Genomic DNA, 12,463 nt, shown 5'->3' on the forward strand with positions numbered 1-12,463 from the left:
GGCTGCGTGGGTCGTTGTTTGTCCTCAGGTGAAGACCTTGAGATGTTTATGTACCAATCTTCTCTGGCTGTAAGGGCTTAGATTGACAATCTCCAACACCCCAACCATAGATTGGTGGATGTTCTTGGAGTCATAAATGTGTTTTGCCATGACATGCTGCTCGTTACAGGAATGCCACATGTTCACAAACCAAATCCAGACGGGGAAGTCCCAGGGTCCAAATGCTCAAATTGGATGTAGACATCTTTTATGCCCTGGTGTTTATATTTCAGGTGAAACAAGCTGTCAAAGACAGAGAACATGTCAAACAGACACAGAAGCTGCCAGGGACGGTGTTTTCTATCCGCATGCTGCTTTAATGACACACAGTGAGAAAAAGTCGGCCTCCAAGGCCAACAAGTCACGAGGATCTCATCCAGAAAGTCAACTTTGAGTGACAACAATACCTCATAAATACAAGATAAAGATGATTCAATCAAAAGTCATTGAAGTATGAGTAACAAATCTATTTTTTCAAGATGAATCTCTGCTCCTCTCAAATACATGGAGACACTTTCCTCTCAAGCATGTGGAGAAATGTGTGGCTCAACCCGAACCATCATTCCAAACCAGTTTAGAGCTCAGAATCTAAAGGACTTCCAGGGTCTGTGTCTTAGTCCACATAATTCAATTCAATTCAATTCAATTCAATTTTATTTGTATAGCCCAAAATCACAACAACAGTCGTCTCGATGGGCTTCGAAGTAAAACAATAAATCAAAAGGATCACGAATACAAAGAGTTCAATAGAAAAATACTAAAATGAACTAACAAACTGACTAAGCTATACTGGCATCCCTGCCCTTAGACCCCCCTTCGCGGTAAGGAAAAACTCCCAAAAAAACCGGATTCCGGAAAAAACGAAGAAACCTCAGGGGTGCCCACATGAAGGAGGGATCCTCCCCCAGGACGGACAGGCGATTTACCAGAAATCTTAGAGAAGAATTAACTTATCTAAATCTACAACTACATATATAAAAGTCCAGCAGACGAGCTTCATCCAGCCGTGGTTATCGGGACAGTCAAAGGCGCGAGTCGAGCCGGAGACAGGAACCACAGCCAGGTGTAGGAGCAGGAGCAGAGACGAGGTACTCGGTCAGGTACAGAGCAGAGACGAGCCGGAGATGAGCCAGAGGCAGGATCCACAGCCAGGTGTAGGAGCAGGAGCAAAGGCGAGGTAAACGGTCAGGAACTGGAGCACGGATGAGCCAACTGGAGTCTGGAAGCACTCCCACTCCCCAGGAGGGGAGAGGAAAAGAGGGACAATACATGAATCGCACTGCACCAAACAGAGGCATGGAGAACTAAATGATAAATTATGATCAAGAATAGAGGAGAGGAAGGGTAGAAGTAAAAAAGGAAAGAGGACAGAACCCCAGTGTACCATAGTTACCCCAGCTTCAACTTCTAGCAGCCTTTTAAAAGAAATAGTTATTATTAAGTTTAATTTAAACAAACTAACATTAAGTTAAATAATCTCTGAATACTAACTAGTCTGACAATAAGCCTGTCCAAAGAGGAATGTTTTCAGTCTAGCTTTGAATGTAGAAACTGAGTCGGCCTCTCTTATATGAGCTGGGAGTTTATTCCATAAGACAGGGGCTTGGTGGCTAAACGCTCTACCTCCAACCGTACTTTTACCAATTCTAGGAACCACAAGCAGTCCTGCATTTTGCGAGCGAAGTGTTCTGATTGGTTGGTAAGGGACTATGAGGTCCTTAATATAGGACGGGGCCATTCCATGTAAGGCCTTATAGGTTAACAGGAGGATCTTGAACTTAATTCTAGAATCAACTGGGAGCCAATGGAGCGAAACTAACACAGGAGTGATGTGATCTCTTCTGCTGGTTCCAGCTAACAATCTAGCAGCTGCGTTCTGAACAAGCTGGAGACTTCTTAAGGAACTCTTAGGACACGCTGCTAACAAGGAGTTACAGTAATCCAGCCTCGACGTAACAAATGCATGGATGAGTTTTTCAGCATCACTCTTAGAAAGTATATTTCTGATCTTAGCAATATTCCGCAGGTGAAAAAAGGCAGTTCTACACGCCTGAGATATATGAGCCTTAAATGATAAATCCTGGTCAAGTAAAACCCCAAGGTTTCTAACTGTGGAATTGGGGGCTATACTTATACCATCCAGGGAGACTATCTGAGCAGACAGAGCATCTCTGAGGTTTTTAGGACCAAGTATAATGACCTCAGTTTTTTCTGGGTTCAAGAGGAGGTAATTAATTGTCATCCAGGTCTTGATGTCACTGATGCAGGTGTTCAGTTTCTCTATCTGGTCATTCTGGTCAGGCTTCATGGATAAATACAACTGCGTATCGTCGGCATAACAATGAAAATTAATGCTGTGTTTCCTGATTATGTTTCCTAGGGGTAACATATAAAGCGTAAACAGGATCGGTCCCAAGACTGAGCCCTGAGGGACTCCATAGTTGACTCGAGTGCACTGAGAGGAATGGCCATTTACATTAACGAACTGATACCTATCAGACAGATAGGATTTAAACCACTGGAGAGCAGATCCTCTGATCCCTATGTCCTGCTCTAATCTATGGAGTAAAATACCGTGGTCGATAGTGTCAAAGGCAGCACTGAGGTCCAACAGGACCAGAATAGAAAGTAGTCCCTTTTCTGAGGCCAATAACAAGTCATTAGAGACTCTAACTAGTGCAGTTTCCGTACTGTGGTGAGGTCTAAACCCCGACTGAAAGTCTTCAAAGTGGCTGTTGTCCTGTAGGTGGCAGTAAAGCTGCTTAACTACAACTCTTTCTAGGATTTTAGAAATAAAGGGCAGGTTTGATATCGGTCTATAGTTGGCCAAGATGCTAGGATCCAAACTGGGCTTTTTCAGAAGAGGTTTAACAACTGCATATTTAAAAGACTGTGGCACGTAACCCGTTTCCAGAGAGGCATTTATCATTGTTAATATGGGATCATTAATTAGGGGAAAAGTTTCTTTAAAAAGTCTAGTGGGAATTGGGTCTAACAGACACGTTGAGGATTTGGAGGACGTAATAATTGATGTTATTTCCGCTTGATCCACAGCAGTGAAGCAGTCTAATGTTACAGAGGTTTCTATGGATGCCTCCATTTCTACCGCTTCAGCCTGTTCTGGGCTGATAGTAGGAATAACTTGATTTAACTTATGTCTAATATTTGAGATTTTACTATCGAAAAATGTAAGAAAATCATCAGAGCTGAGAGAAACAGGAACATGTGGTTCTACTGAGCTCTGACTGCGAGTTAATTTAGCTATAGTGCTAAAAAGAAATCTTGGATTGTTTCCATTCTCTGATATTAAGGTTGAATAGTACTGGCTTCTAGCTCTACGCAGAGCTTTTTTATAATTTAATAGGCTATGTTTCCAGATATCCAGAGACTGCTCTGAACCGGAGCGGCGCCATTCTCTTTCCAACTTACGGGTTTCTCGTTTAAGAGAACGAGTTTCAGCGTTAAACCACGGTGCTACTCGGTTTTGTCTGACGAACTTAGGTTTCAAGGGGGCAACAACATCGAGTGTACTCCTGAGGGCTTGTAAGGCATCATTAACAAAGTGGTCATTTATACTAGGACTGATACTATGGGAGCTGGTCTCAGAGTATTTTCTCAGAATATCACTAAGTACTGGCTGAACTGTGTGTTTAAACTCAGACACAGAACGGTCAGTTAAGATTCTTCTAAGCTGTTTCTTATTCACTGGGGCAGAAGGATGTTCCAGTGTAAGCTGGAAGGTAATCAGAAAGTGATCAGAAATGATGGGGTTAAGAGGAAGGACACTCAGCTGGCTGATCTCTATCCCATGGGTTAGAACAAGGTCCAGGGTGTGCTTATGACAGTGAGTGGGTTCATTCACACTTTGGGTGAAACCAACATCATCTAATAAAGCTGCAAAAGCCGTTCCTAGGCAGTCACTGGGGTCATCAACATGAATATTAAAATCCCCTAATATTATAGTTTGATCAGAATCTAAGACAATAGTCGATAGGAAGTCGGAAAACTCAGTTAAAAATTCTGAATATGGGCCGGGGGGGCGATAAATAATTATGAGTAAAACAGGTTTTCGAGTTTTCCTGTTTGGGTGACTTAAAGACAATATGATGCTTTCAAATGAATTATAAGCATTTTTAACTTTAGGGCTGAGAAGTAAGCTAGACTGTGATATTACTGCCAAACCACCTCCTTTCCCTGAAATCCTGGATTTCTGATAGTTAGCATAAGTGGGGGGGGTTGCTTCATTCAATCTAACATAGTCATCCTGATGGAGCCAAGTCTTTGTTAAGGCTAAAAGACTAAGATTGTTATCAGTAATTAACTCGTTGACTAAGAGGGACTTGGAGGAAATGGATCGAATGTTTAATAAACCGCATTTAATGACATCATAATTCTGCTTGTGAGAACTGCTGTCTGTCACTGTAAGGTTTCTATGACGCGCTCCTTTCATTTGTCTTTCAGCACATAAGCTAAAGCTAGGACCTGCTTGACTTTCCCTGCATGGGTTTTGCACCGGCACTAACCCTAAGGGAGGCTCAGAGGAGCGTTTTACACTGCTGCTCTGCGCCCGGGTCTCGTCTCTGGATTGTCAGGTTAACAGACTAAGGCTAGCAGAAATGTTTCTAGAAAGAAGAGCGGCACCGTCCCGAGTGGGATGGACGCCGTCTCTCCGCATGAGACCGGGCTTCCCCCAAAACGCGCTCCAGTTATCCACAAAACCAACGCCGTTTTCTGGGCACCATCTAGAAAGCCAGCGGTTAAATGATGAAAAGCGGCTGTACATTTCATCATTGACTAAGTTCGGCAGGGGACCAGAGAAAATTACAGTGTCGGACATCGTCTTAGCCAGTTTACACACCGAAGTTACGTTTAACTTAACCACCTCTGACTGTCTCCGTCGGGCATCATTACCGCCTGCGTGAATCACGACTCGACGGAACCTGGACTTACTCTGAGCTAACATCCTAAGGTTCCCCTCGATGTCACCAACTCTGGCCCCCGGATAACACCTGACAGTAGCCGCTGGGAGCTCCACGTTTCTAACTTCAGAAGAGCCTATAACCAGAGTTGAGTGTTCAGCGGGTGTGTCGCTGAGGGGGGAGAACCTATTACTAACGTGGAGTCTCGGGTGCTCTAAGTTTTTGCGTTTAGCACTATGTTTCCTCCCAACCGGTACAAACCCCTGACTGTCTCCCGGCTGTTGGGAGGGCGCTGGGGTGCTAGCTAAGTTAGCCCTGGTAGCGCGGCCCGCGCTACGAGTAACGACCTGGCTAGCCGGCTTAGCTTCCACTGTGCGGAGCCGCGCTTCTAACTGCTCCAGCCTGGCCTCCAAGTCTAACACAAGACTACACTTAACACACCTACCCCTATCTTCACTAAAGGAGGCAGGATCATCACTAAACATATGGCACATGGGGCAGGAGAGAGGAGGAGAGGCGGAAGGAGTGGTGGTGGCCATACTAGGTTCTAAGCTAAGGCTAGCGGTGTTTAAGTAAAGAGAAGTGGTTTATTTAGCAAAATGAGAAAAGTGAACAGCAAGCGGTTTAACAGTGGTGAATTCGCTAATAAAAGGTACTAGATGTGAATATTAACCCAGATAACCCTTAAAGTAAGCAATAGTAGTAAGGCTAATGCCAAACAAGAGGACAGCAGTCACACAGCTAGCACTGGGAATAGCTCACCCGGAAATGACGTCACAGGAAGAAGGAGCCTAAGTATGTGTGTTAAAAGCCAAAAATCATTCAATCAGTTTTTTTTCCTTTTGTTTCAGAAGATGATAGCAACAGGAGGAAATATTATTTCAACTTTGAGACAGACACAAATATCAATTCACTTAGTCAATCTATGGAACTCGCTGGAAACTACGTTCAAGGAAAATACAAGCATAGTTGCATTCAAATAATGTTTAAAGCTGGGATAGTTGATAAATACAAGCAGAGACATTAACCAGGACATGGTTATGCTGGAGACCGACATGGGTTAGGGAGGGGATAGAAATGTAGAAATGTAAAGTGTAGATGTTTCTGTTGTAAGGAATCTTTTCTTTGTGCTTATGTGAAAGGAACAGATTACACAAGAACTGTCTTCATTCGGTTCCAATTGTCTAAATGTAGAGAAGGGCTAATGTTTGCTTCCTTGTCAATTGGCATGAGCAATGAACCATTCATTCATTCATTCATATATTCCCACCCGGAAGTAGGACGACTCGAACTCTGAGGCCCCGCCTTTCCCTCCTTGTGGGTGCCGCCCATTACATGACATCATCGTAGAGTGTTTTTTGTGGATTGGGAGGGGCTGGTGCTCAGACAGCAGGTTTTAGGAGGAATACTCAGAGATATGTGAATGGAGTAAAATACCACTTTGGGGGGATTTGTAATGAGGAATGAACATTATAACACACTTAAAAGCTCAACATCAAAAGTTTATTTTGCACGATATGTATAGGCACTAGAGTTAGTCATGTCTATGACTGTTTAGATTGAAATAAGATGAGCACTATTCTTTAGGGAGAAACTGAAGAAAAAGACTTTTGGATATGGTTTTTGAAAAAGAAGAAACAGTAAAGCCACTGCATCCAAAAGCTCCTGGCAGCTGCTGCGTGTGCCAGAGCTGCTCCTTAATTTATGTCCAATAATAAACTGCCTCACATCACTGCTGTACAGGGAGTCCCTGCAGTTGCCGTGGTAGTTAATAAGACTTGTTAAGATCAAAGTCATAAAGGAGATTGTTGACTGGCCAGGGAAGGCGGTGGAGCCCAGAGGAATGCAATTAAAGCTGATGCAGGGATCCGCCATACCTGGAAGGCAATTAAAGCGGCGACGCCGCTGCCGATCCTCCACAACATTCACAGCCGTGAGCGCCGTCTGTGCGGAGCCGAGCGAGAGGAGGGTCCTATTTTCATGGAGGGACATGGTCTAATATCAGGTATTAGACTACATCACGAGGATGGGATGTTAGAAAGGCAGCCGTTTCAAGAAAGGCTTGAAGGTTAAGGAGAGAAGAAGAAAACAGTTCAGGTAAATCTAAAGGAAGTTAGATGACTTATAGGACAACAGCTGACGTCTTTCTTTTTGTCATTAGTCCAAACATGAAGACCGTAAGCTGTAAGAAATGGTTTCCTTAAATGTGTTAAATCAGTCTTATGGCAGCTTGAACTATTTCACGGGTCAAATAAATCCATTTATGCATTTGACCAATCGGATGGACGCCTTCATGTTTTTGACCAATTGGATGGAGCGCCTTTATTTATTTGTTAGTAATATAATGAATGTAAATAATACATGTATTTATTTATGTTAGATGTTAGATGTTAGGGTCATTTGGACTATAATTTAAGTTATGTTGACTCTTATTTTAACGAAACTGTTTCAGTGAAATTAAAACATTTGTGCTTTGCTATTTGTTTACATACCGCAGGTTATGTCGCCATTGTAATATTGATCACTATTATCGTGAGCTTTCCTCGTATCGTGCAGACCCAGTTTGGACGCCATCAGAACTCCTGCAGCGCGTTTGCAGCGTCATTCTCCAGCGACAGCACCTGACGGTGCTATGTTTCCAAAGTTCAAGTATCTGAACTTTAGCAGAATTTCGTGTCACATTAACCAATCAGGAACTTTTGGAAGTATTGGTCTACAACAGGTCGATGATGTCATCAGCGGGTGGAGTCCACAATCTAGATGTAAGAGAATCTGATTGTTGTCCTCCTGAAATTTAGGAGATTTTCTTAGATTTTATGGAGACAATAATAATAAGTTCCCCAAACTTTTTTTTTTTATGTCTTTCCTCCTCGGACTAATGCGGGACAGCAGGTCATCAAACTGGGTCACAGAGAGACAGAAGCACCGCAGCTCCTGCAGAGGAGGGTGAAGCTCACCGCACTGGGACAGTCTCTGAGTTATCTTACAATAAATAATCCTGAACTTTTGACACCATCTGTCTTTTTCATGTTGTTATGAGTCTAAACCTTTGAGATAACTCCTCCCACATGTGGGAAGAGCCGCTGGTCTGGGAGCAAACTTTTGGAAAAGCAACATAGAATTCGATTTTATCTCTAAATGTGAGATATGGAAGTCATTTTGCAATCATGAGGCTTAAACATTGCTGGTAATTTCACCGGCTTCACAAAGCTTTCAAGTCTTTTTTTGATGCTTGTAGCTTAGCCTTAAGTTTACGGTAAGTGTTTCCCTGAACCTTTAAACAACTTGTGTGTGGGGGTGTGTGTGTGTGTGTGTTGGTTTTCACAGTCCTCCAGGATCCACACTCAAGAAAGACCCTCCTTCTGAGCACAAAGGCCTTAACAATGACGAATGATGTCAAATACTTGATCCGAAGGAAAAAGAGGGTTAAGTAAAGGTTGGTGTCAGAAATGTACTTTTGATGATTGGGGTTAAGCGCGGCAGCGGGATGGATCGTGTTAATGGAGTGTCCACACAGCAGTGGAGGGGAAAAAATGTATGCATAATGGAAGGCAGCAGGAACAGAGAGATGAAGCAGATAATGGCAGTTCACTGAAAGCAAAAAGCTCACCTCTAACGACACAGACTCAGGTTCCCATTACGATAATCACTGCTAGATTTGCTGTAACGGTCACTTTAATGTGATGATTTAAAAAAAATATATTATTATTTCTGAATTTCACAGATGAATTTAAAGCACTTTTGATGTAATTACATTCACACTTCAATTATTGCTTTCTTTCTGCTCGTTCTCCCAGGCAGAGCTGCAGCCGTTGGAGGAGATGTTTGCTTCCCGCTCCCACTCTTATTTCCTTTTAGCGCGGATAATAATGACATGTCTTCAGATGCTTTGGAATATTTTAAGCACCAAATTAAAAGAAAATAAAACAGCAATCACTGCAATAAGTGAGGAGACACAGAACTCGCAAATGGACTCTGGCAGATACACATTTGTGTGTTTCTTCAAGAGTCCACTCACATATTTATGAAGGATTTTTTTTATGTTAGCATTTCTTTATTGAATATGATGCTGTTAGATTTGTATCCCTTTTAAAGATATTTTGAACATAGGATAAAGGTCGAAGGTCAAGGCCTCATAAGATGGCAAAGGTGGTGGAAGCTAAGGCAAAACTTCCCCATAATGATAGATTTTCATGGTCAGAATTATGGGACCACCTGTGGTTTGCCTGTTGGGTCGGTTGATGAATTAAGGCTGCTTGCCTGTGCAACAGATGTGATGCAAAAACCAAGCATCATGACCAGGGAAGATGAAGAGAAGTATGGATGAAACACATGTGACAGGTCTAGGACCAAACCGGAGACTTTAGACTGATAAGACAGCTGTCTGTCTCAATATAAGGTCTATATGATACATTCTTTGAATAAATTAGAGATCTATACCAGTAGAAGACTAAAATATGCCATATGGGCCATCTTTGATCTGAATTTTGCAACTTATTAAAGGCATACAGTACCAATCTATTTCTTTAACAGATCAGAATTCTACAGGAAACTTCTCTGCATTGTGGAAACACAATACTTCTCGTAGATTTAAAGCCGGCTGGGTTAGTGAGGCAAATGGAATGAAGCTAAGCCGGTTTTGAACTGTCCCCTGGGGAGGGGGGGGGGTGAGAGGCATTTGGTGGTTTAACCCCCCCAATCCAGCCTCTTAATGCTGACTGTGAAGCAGGGAAGCATTGGCTCCTATTTTTAGAGTCTTTGGTATGACACAAATGTGGATTTGAAGTCACAACCTCCCAGTTTCAGGGCGGACACTCTACCACAAGGCCACTGAGTTGGTATGAAGTACCAAACTATGTATCTAACTATATATACTGCCAGAATTTGTCTAGACTGCCACAAACGTACATAAATAGTTTAAAGGTCATTGAAAGGTGACTGACGGTAAATGTCAATATCGCCCGCTGACGACGTCACTGAGTGGCCGGTTCTTTTCTACACATCGCTTTTTTGGTGCAAATGTCGGCAAAGAGGTTGACCCCAACAGACACTGCATTCCTTCTCCATCCGTTTGTCAAGAGGTCGGTTGTAGAGGTTAAAAACACTGCTCGACCCTAAAAAGGTTTTTTTGGCTTCTTGCACATGTTTATAAGACCTTCACCTTTGACCTCTCCCAGAATTCATCGCGCACTGCCACATTTATGAACTGCTCCATGAATTCTATAAAAGAATGAGACCAAGTTTTATAATTGATGAGATCAAAACAATCAAGCAATATGTAGATCCCAGATCAGGCATCATGTGACTGTGGAGGTGAGGAGGGGGCGTGTCTGAACGCCGACCAGAGTCCGTTATGGGATGGAAGGTTCTTCTAAAAAGACAGTACATGTTGAATGAGAGGTGAATAAAAGTGTCATCATGCAGAACCTCTCTGGGTCGTCCGTCGACCCGGAGAGGTCTGAACCAGGAGCGGGTCGGAACCAGGCAACCTGGTCGTCCCCCCCCCCCCCCCCCCCCCGTGCTGACGACTACAGTCGGCAAGCAGTAAACAGGAAAGGTTCATAAAAATCCTTTTGAAAACAAAAAAAACTAACGGGCTCAGTTTTAGGTTTAAACCTCTCTAAATGTAGATATTTTCTAAGTAAAGTTCTGTGTGACCTTTGACCTGCGTCACCGCCACGCCGGCGTGTCCCAACAACGTTCCGACCCAGGTAGGTTTGAGAAAATGGAAGTTACTAAAGAAAACAGTCCGTTCAATGGCACCCTGGCAGATTTGTTTTCTTTAACGACTTTACCAGAAAGACTTATATTTAAAGAGGAATTAACAAACAGCAAAGTCTCAAATGTGGCGAGACATCCCAGAATAAACACACAGTTTTAGCCCCAAAACATACTGATCCAGATGAGAAAAAAAAGTTGTTTGTTGGCCAAAATCTTTGCCAAAATATTTGCTAGTTTTGTAGAAGTAGTTCTCCTTGGAACTCGTTAAATGACATTGGATCCCAAAAAACTGGAAATCCCGGGTTTTCCAAAGGGTGTTGCGGGTCCCTGTGTATCTATTCGTGTTTATTTATTAAGTTTAGTCAGAGGGTACCACAAAAGCAGCTCTGGTGGGGCATTAATGCTATCCTGCTGGTGAGGTGACCCCCCCTCACAGTCATTATTCCCTCATGTCACCCTGTCCTCCTCTGACACACCTGAGTCCAGCGATGGCTGCAGTAAAGCCTGCCGGGCTCAGACGGGGAGTGATAAAGAGACAGCCTCACAGGAGCCAATGACAGAGAAACAGGTGACAAACTGGGGCTGTCTGACTGGACAGTTGGTGCCAAAGCAGTCTGTCAGTGCTGGGACCGGCAGGCCCGGCGGGCTGGAGAACCGAGGCCCCGTGGAGCGCGAAACTAGCCCGAGTGGAGGAGGCTTTTCAAGCAAAAAAGCTTCATGCCCTTCCTCACCTATCTGCCCTTCAGGCACCTTTCCAGGGGATGGTGCAGCAGAAACGCTGGCTAAGCTGGAACAGATTTATTATCCAACAACAAACAAATTCTGCTGAGCATCACTAAATCTCTGTTCCAACTTCATTTATTTAATAATCTGCTAAAAAGTCAAAGGTATCTTTTTTACTTTCAAAATTAAGGGGGGGGGGTCTTTGCAGAAGCTAAACAGGTCTGGAAGGAGCAGACAGCAAGACTTGGAGTGATGTTTAGGCCTTTTAGACATTCTGAAACTTTTCTTGTTTTGTTTTTTTACAAAAATAACAGGAAGTTTTATTTTGAAAGCACAGCAAAACTAGGAGGAGCTGCAAATCCAGAAGACAATGCTGGTTTAATGCTTTATTGCTGAATAAAAATGAAACTTAAAAGGCAAAGAAAAAGAAAAAAAGGAAAGAAATGATCAAAGTTGACCATAAATGAAGTGGAAAAAAGCAAAACAAAGACATTTTTGTCAAAAATGCCAGAGCCGGGTATCGAACCAGCGAGCTTCTGCACCAAGGATTCCCCATTTATTTCAATGGAGGTAGAAATCCTGGAATATCTTGAAAGGTTCAAGGATTTGAAGGACCAAAAGTCACAGCATGAAGAAGCTGAAAGAGCTAAAAATTTGAATAGTTGGATGGTTGAAATAGCTGAAAAATTTTAAAGAGTTTACTAGAATAAAGAAAGAGAAACAGGAGAACAATGGGTTGAAGGATTTTTCTTATTTTACCAGGAAGATGAGATGACATCTCTTCTTCAAGGGAGACCTAAAGAGGGGAAGGAAGCGGCTGCAGACTCCTCCCACCGTCCAGTTTAATCTCATTCAGCCCAAATTCTTTGTTGTGGGAGCAGAGTTCAGGCAGACGGCCTCTCCAACATGAAACGGAGCAGACTCTGGTGTCCCAGCGTGAACCGTCTGCCGTTAGCAGGAACATCTAAGGAGCAGCTTGTGCGCCCCACGCAGAGATTGGCTCTGTCTGCAGAAACTTCAAACGCCGCACAACTAAACCTGTGGGACAAACTCCGATCCTC

At 43.2% G+C, this 12,463-nt stretch overlaps 1 protein-coding gene and 1 long non-coding RNA gene across 3 annotated transcripts in view; one reads left to right on the forward strand and one right to left on the reverse strand.

Moving 5' to 3' along the window:
• Positions 1 to 12,463, reverse strand: part of LOC101172994 (leucine-rich repeat and fibronectin type III domain-containing protein 1-like protein) — a 275,228-nt gene that overhangs the window by 197,773 nt on the left and 64,992 nt on the right. The gene's annotated exons all lie outside the window — the stretch shown is intronic.
• On the forward strand, positions 7,421 to 7,966 carry LOC110016174. The gene is made up of 2 exons (XR_002874401.1): positions 7,421 to 7,720; positions 7,848 to 7,966. It is a non-coding gene; the product is annotated as an uncharacterized LOC110016174 (long non-coding RNA).

The sequence above is a fragment of the Oryzias latipes genome, chromosome 13, assembly GCF_002234675.1.
Source record: "Oryzias latipes chromosome 13, ASM223467v1".
Lineage (NCBI taxonomy): Eukaryota > Metazoa > Chordata > Actinopteri > Beloniformes > Adrianichthyidae > Oryzias > Oryzias latipes.